Source organism: Cebus imitator, unplaced genomic scaffold (genome assembly GCF_001604975.1).
Source record: "Cebus imitator isolate Cc_AM_T3 unplaced genomic scaffold, Cebus_imitator-1.0 Scaffold538, whole genome shotgun sequence".
Classification (NCBI taxonomy): Eukaryota; Metazoa; Chordata; class Mammalia; order Primates; family Cebidae; genus Cebus; species Cebus imitator.
Window position 1 is genome coordinate 1,361,085 of NW_016107853.1, and position 6,840 is coordinate 1,367,924.

The 6,840-nt window shown below is 43.9% G+C and overlaps 1 protein-coding gene across 2 annotated transcripts in view; it reads right to left on the minus strand.

Moving 5' to 3' along the window:
- The window catches only part of GID4 (GID complex subunit 4 homolog), a 33,278-nt gene that overhangs the window by 19,590 nt on the left and 6,848 nt on the right, over positions 1-6,840 (minus strand). The gene's annotated exons all lie outside the window — the stretch shown is intronic.

Below are 6,840 nucleotides of genomic sequence, written 5' to 3' on the forward strand. Positions count from 1 at the left end.
TTTGAGATGTACTCTCCCTCTGTCGCCCAGCCTGGAGTGCAGTGGCATAATCTTGGCTCACTGCAACCCCCTCCCACCCCCTTCCATCCCCAGGTGCAAGGGATTCTCCTGCTTCAGTCTCCCGAATAGCTGGGATTACGTGGCCGCCACCTCGCCCAGCTAATTTTTGTATTCTTAGTAGAGACAGGGTTTCACCATGTTGGCCAGGCTGGTCTCGAACTGCTGACCTCAGGTGATCCACCTGCCTTGGCCTCCCAAAGTGCTAGCATTACAGCTGTGAGCCACCGCACCTAGCCTAGAATACCTTTTATAAAAAAAATTTTAAATACTTTTTTTCAGTGTTCTATATGTTCAGAGAAACTTCTAGTAACAACCTATAGAAATGGTCCCTGTAGGTACAGTCTTAGAATACTTTGATATATAGGGATACATTTAATTCTGTCACATGAACTAAGATCAATTTATATGAGAAAAAATGTAAATTACGTCCGAATGTAAAATCACAACCATTAGAAAACATGCCGTTGAAAACATAAGCAAGAAGCCAGGAGCTGGTTTGGGTGCTTTGTTAGTTGCCCTTTGTTCATTCATTAGTAAGTAGGCACCAATGATTTTTAAAAGATTAATAAGACAAAAAGTTAACACAGTAAAAAGTCTACCATTACTCTGCATTTGTAAAAAGGAACCAATCACCCACCCCTCAGCCTACCTTGCCAAGGCCCTGGTGTCTGCCGGGAGCAGGGTTATGAAAGTCACTGGCCTGGCAAACCACAGATAACAGTCCTAACGTCAAGGACTGCAGAGGGCCCATGGTTTTCCTTCAGATTAATGCAAGTCCCTCTTATTCTGCATCAAACACCTCATTCTGATGGCTTTGTCACATCTGCCAACCTAGCCTGGATGTAGTGCAGGACATTCCTGAGAGAGGCTGCCATAGCATAAGCCACTGCTGCAAAGGCTCCCAGGAAACAGAACATTACCACTGTCGCAGGCGACTCAGGAGGCCTGCTTTATGATGACACCATGGAGGTGATCTGTTTCCTTAACAATGAGCTTCAAAATACAAATCTAATGCGGCCCCAAACCCGTAACTCCCCTCTCCTAACACTGTTGCTGAATCCTTCACATAAATATTTAAATACACAGAGTGAAAAAATGAGAGAGGAAAAATTTTCCTAAATGTACAACAAATTTTTAAGGTACAAAATTTTTAAGGTATAACTTAATTATAATCTGTTTTAGGAAAGACTACTAAAGAAAAAAGTTATAAATAATTCAGCACTTGAATTTGAGATTTTAAACTAGAAGGTATTTATATTACTTTTTTGAGTTTCAAGCTTTAATCTTTTTTCTGAACTTCCTTGAAAAGGACAGAATGAAATGATAAACAGGTTTTAATACAAGGCCAGGCGTGGTGGCTCCCACGTAATGCCAGCACTTTGGGGGGCCAAGGCAGGAGGATCACTTGAGCCTAGGAGACCAAGACCAACTTGCGCAATATAGTGAGACCCAGTCTCCATTTTTAAAAAGGGAGGGGTGGGGAGGAGGTCCTAATATGATTAAAACATTTATGGTTTAAACCACTAGTTTTCCTAATGAATAATTCTGTGCTGACTTCTTTGTAAACATACTTTAGGAAGTATTATCAGGGTGACTACAGGGTATCCTCAAAATAAAATACATACCTAATACATGAGATTCAGTGTGCACAGAAGTCACCAAAAAGAATATAAAATATTCTCAGAGCAGGAAGAGAAAATTAAGCACTTTACTACAGCCAAATAGGCGGCAATTTATAGAGTGGGCGAAAAAACCAGGTCAGAAGCAAAGATACCAAGAAACGAGTAAGAGGCAGCAAAAGGAAGAGTAAGGGTCCAATGGTGGGTCTGGCTGTTGCCAGCCATTTAAGTCCCCAAACTAATCCTCTCACTGATTCCAGGCTCACCTAAAACTGTCTGGTGATGGGTACCACGACTTTCCATGTAGACCTGTCTTCTGGGGGATTAACGTTCAATTGGCCAGTAAGTCAATAAGAACTTCCGGAGCACACAGGAATCTCATTCTGTGACAAAAACTGGCACTTTTGTTTCTGGCAGTTTGGTAGGTGTGACCTGTCTCCCTGGTTCAGCACAAGTCCAGCACAACTTCAGCTGGAGCTTCCAACCTTTCCAAACCCAAGGAATGAGTGCGTGGGGGGACCTGCCCATGGCCCCCTCAAGGCTGGGCTTTCAGGTACCCCCTGAAAACTGCTGGATTCCCTGGAAAGGTCACCTCTCTTGACTGAAGGATGGCTCAGAAGTGCAAAAGGAATGTTGTTTTATACTAATTCTTTACATTTCTGGAATTTCATTTCTAGAAGGCATGAAAACAAAGCTCTGTTTTACAATATGGTGATTCCTCAAAGAGCTAAAAACAGAACTACCATTCCACCCAGAAATCACATTATTGGGTATATACCCAGAGGAATATAACTCATTCTACTATAAAGACATATGCATGCAAATGTTCACTATAGCACTATTCACAATAGAAAACATGGATCAACCTAAATGCCCATCAGTAACAGGCTGGATAAAGAAAACTTGGTACATACACACCATCGAATACTATGCAGCCATAAAATGGAGTGAGATCATGTCTTTTGTGTGAACATGGATAGAACCATCATCCTTAGCAAAGTAATAAGTGTGGTATTTGGAACAGAAAACCAAATACTGCACTTATAAGTAGGAGCTAAATGATGAGAACTCATGGACACAAAGAAGGGAACAACAGGCTCAGGCCTGTAATCCCAGCACTTTGGGAGGCCAAGACGGGCAAATCACCCAAGGTCAAGAGTTCGAGACCAGCCTGGTCAACATGGTGAAACCCCATGTCTATCAAAAATACAAAAAATTAGCCAGGTGTGGTGGTGCACACCTGTAGTCCCAGCTACCTGGGAGGCCGAGGCAAAAGAATTGCTTGAATCTGGGAGGCAGAGTTCGCAGTGAGTGGATATTGCACCACTGCACTCAACCCTAGGCAACAGAGCGAGAGTTCGTCTCAAAAAAAAAAGAAGAGAGGAACAGACAATGGGGCCTACATGAGGGTAGAGGGTGGGAAAAGAGAAAGGAGCAGAAAAAATAACTATTGAATACTAAGCTTAGTACCTGGGTGACAAAATAATCTGTACAACAAACAGTTATATTGGTAAACTGTGACATAGTTTACCTATATAACAAACCTGCACATGTATACCCAAACCTTAAACAAAAATTAAAAAAAAAAAAAAAAAAAAGCTGTACTTGTTTGTCAATGTGAGGTAGTGAAGAGGCCATTTATTTCCTTTCTTTTCTGACAGAAAGTCTTACTCTGTTACCCAGGTTAGAGGTCCAGTGGCACGATCTGGGCTCACCACAAACTCCGCCTCCCAGGTTCAAGTGATTCTCCTGCCTCAGCCTACTGAGTAGCTGGGATTACGGGTGCCTGCCACCATGCCCACCTAATTTTTGTATTTTTAGTAGAGATGGGTTTCACCATGTTGTCCAGGCTAGTCTCAAACTCTTGACCTCAGGTGATCCACCCACCTCGGCCTCCCAAAGTACTGGGATTACAGGTGTGAGCCGCTGCACCCAGCCTATCTCTACTTTAATAGATATTTTTCCATATTGTATACATGAGGAAGACGACTACCATGATTAAAACCCAAATCATAATTTAATGAAAATAAATTAAAAATTAGATATTTTGCCAGGCATGGTGGCTTATGCCTGCAATCCCAGCACTTTGGGAGGTCAAGGTGGGTGGTTCACCTAAGGTTAGGAGTTAGGGACCAGCTAACCATGGTAAAACCCCATTTCTACTAAAAATACAAAAGTTAGCCAGGTGTACTGGCACATGCCTATAATCCCAGCTACTCGGGAGACTGAGGCATGGGAAGTGCCTGAACCCAGGAAGCAGAGGTTGCAGTGAGCTGAGATGGCCCCATTGCACTCCAGCCCAGTGACAGAGTAAGACTCTGCCTCAAAAACAAAACAAAACAAACAAATACAGGCACAAAATTAATTCAAAGATTCATTGTAGCTTTCTGCATTTTACTAATTATGTACAGCAACCATATACTAGACTTATACTTTTAAAAGTTATCACATAACTGGCCAGGTGTGGTGGCTCACGCCTGTAATCCCAGCACTTTGGGAGGCTGAGGTGGGTGGATTACTTGAGGTCAGGAGTTTGAGATCAGCCTGACCAACACGGTGAAACACCATCTCTACTAAAAATACAAATACTAGCCAGGTGTGGTGATGCACACCCATAATTCCGCTACTCGAGAGGCTGAGGCAGGATAATCGCTTGAACTCGGGAGTAGGAGGTTGTAGTGAGCCAAGATCACACCACTGCACCTTAGCCTGGGCGACTGAGACTCCGTCTCAAAAAAATAAAGTTATCACACAGTTGCACAACTTTGTAAATACACTAAAAGCCAATGAACTCTATACTTTAAATGGGTAAAATGTAAGGTATGTAAATATATCTCAATAAAGCTACTAAAAAACATTATTTAAAAAGAATTCTTCTACATCTAAGGCCTGAGCAGGACTTGCTTTAATAAATAGACCCCTGCAGCAGGATAACGTGGTCTATTTATTGCTCAACCAGGAACAGGCAACTCTGAGGGGTAGTGGGGCGGGCGTGTGCTCATCGAGGCCATAACGTCTGCAGAGGTTCTGCTAAGAGTCTAGGGCTCCCCTTGGGTTGGCCCCCAGTGAAGGGCCATTGTCAGTGCTCCTTCCTCAAAGCAGCCTGACTGCTGCTCTCAACACGCAGGGGCTTCCTAAAGGAAGGGCTACTCGCTTCCGATGGAGAGCTCAATGCCATTAGCATTTCTGTATACTTCAAGATTTCTAATACCATTTCTGTGTAGCTTCTTATCACCCAAATGACTGGTTTTGGAGTCAGTGTTAACATTCCACTGCTAGTTTCCTTATGAAATTCAGTGTCTATGTTCTGCACCCAGTTAACTAATGTATTTGGCTACCTGAGAGTTAAGCATATTCTGTTTTAGTATCTTTTCTACCACAAACTCAAAGTCTATAAATCCTGTATTTTGCTATCAATTCTACTCCTACTTGATTGGATAAGAGATACCTTTGTCTCAGTAACAAACTTCATAGGAGATCCTTAATCAGTCAGGCTTCTACTAGAAAAGCAGGAGAACCAGAGAGCCAGAAATTAAGACTGAGGCTTGTCAGGACTTTACAAGAGAATCACATATTAGTATCATATTTGAGCCTGTAATTTTCTCTAACACACTTTCCTCACCCCAGAATGAGTCCACTGATTAGACACAGCATGGATTTTTTTTTTTTTCTGAGACAGTCTCACTCTGTCCCCAGGCTGGAGTGCACGATCTCAGCTCACCGCAACCTCTGCGTCCTGGGTTCAAGCAATTCTCCTGCCTCAGCCTCCTGAGTAGCTAGGATTACAGGCATGTGCCACCATCCCCGGTAATTTTTGTATTTTTAGTAGAGATGGGGTTTTACCATGTTGGCCAGGCTGGTCTCGAACTCACTCCTGACCTTGTGATCTACCTGCCTTGGCCTCCCAAAGTGCTGGGATTAGAAGTGTGAGCCACCAAGCCCATGCTTTTTTTTTTTTTTTTCTTTTTTTGAGACAAAGTTTCGCTCTTGTTGCCCAGGCTGGAGTGCAGTGGTGTGATCTTGGCTCACTGCAACCTCTGCCTCCCGGGTTCAAGCGATTCTCCTGCCTCAGCCTCCCAAGCAGCTGGGATTACATGCACCAGACACCATGCCTGGCTAATTTCTGTTTTGTTTTGTTTTATTTCTTTGAGACGGAGTTTCATTTTTGTTGCCCAGGCTGGAGTGCAGTGGCACGATCTCAGCTCACTGCAACCTCCATCTACCAGGTTCAAGTGATTCTCCTGCCTCAGTTTCTTGAGTAGCTGGGATTACAGGTGCTGCACCACCATGCCCGCTAATTTTTTGTATTTTTAGTAGAGACAGGGTTTCACCATGTTGACCAGGCTGGTCTTGAACTCCTGACCTCAGGTGATCCACCCACCTCAGCCTCCGAAAGTGCTGGGATTACAGATGTGAGCCACCTCCTCCGGCCCCAATTTTTTTTTTTTAAGAGACAGGATCTTCCTATGTTGCCCAGGCTAGAGAGCAGTGGCTATTCACAGGCAGGATGACAGCACACTGCTGCCTTCAAATCCTTGCCTCAAGTGATCCTCCAGCTTCAGCCTTCTGAGTAGCTGGGACTACAGGCATGCACCATCATGCCTGGCTAATTTCTAAAAAATTATTTGTAGAGAGAAGGTCTTGCTATGCTGTCCAGGCTGGTCTTGAATTCCTGGCCTCAAGTGATCCTCCTGCTTTGACCTCCCAAAATGCTGGGATTACAGGTGTGAGCCACAGCACCCAGCTTGGAGCAGACATTTTTAATTCCCAACTTCACAGATAAGGACATTGAAAGAAGTTAAAGGTCATAGACGCAGGAAGGGCAGAACAAGAATGCCACCCCAGCTCCTTTCTACTGCCCCATCCAGCACAGCTCTCCCTCCAAATACTGCTGGGTCATCAGGCCATGAGAGCTGACAAAGGCCAGAGGCCCCTGCAACTAGGTCCAGCTTGGCCATTCCCAGCAATCGGAGGGCCAGTCTAGCCACCTCCTTCCACTTTTATCCTCGCTAATGGGGAAAAAAAGTACGTTCCTCCTTGCTTTCTAAAGTCCCAGGAGTTCTGAGGTTTAAAAAGTTGGTTCAAAGAAAGGAAAATAGTCTCCCCTAACACAGCAGGTACTTCTGTTGGAAACTGGATGGCCACTTTCCTTTTTTTTTTT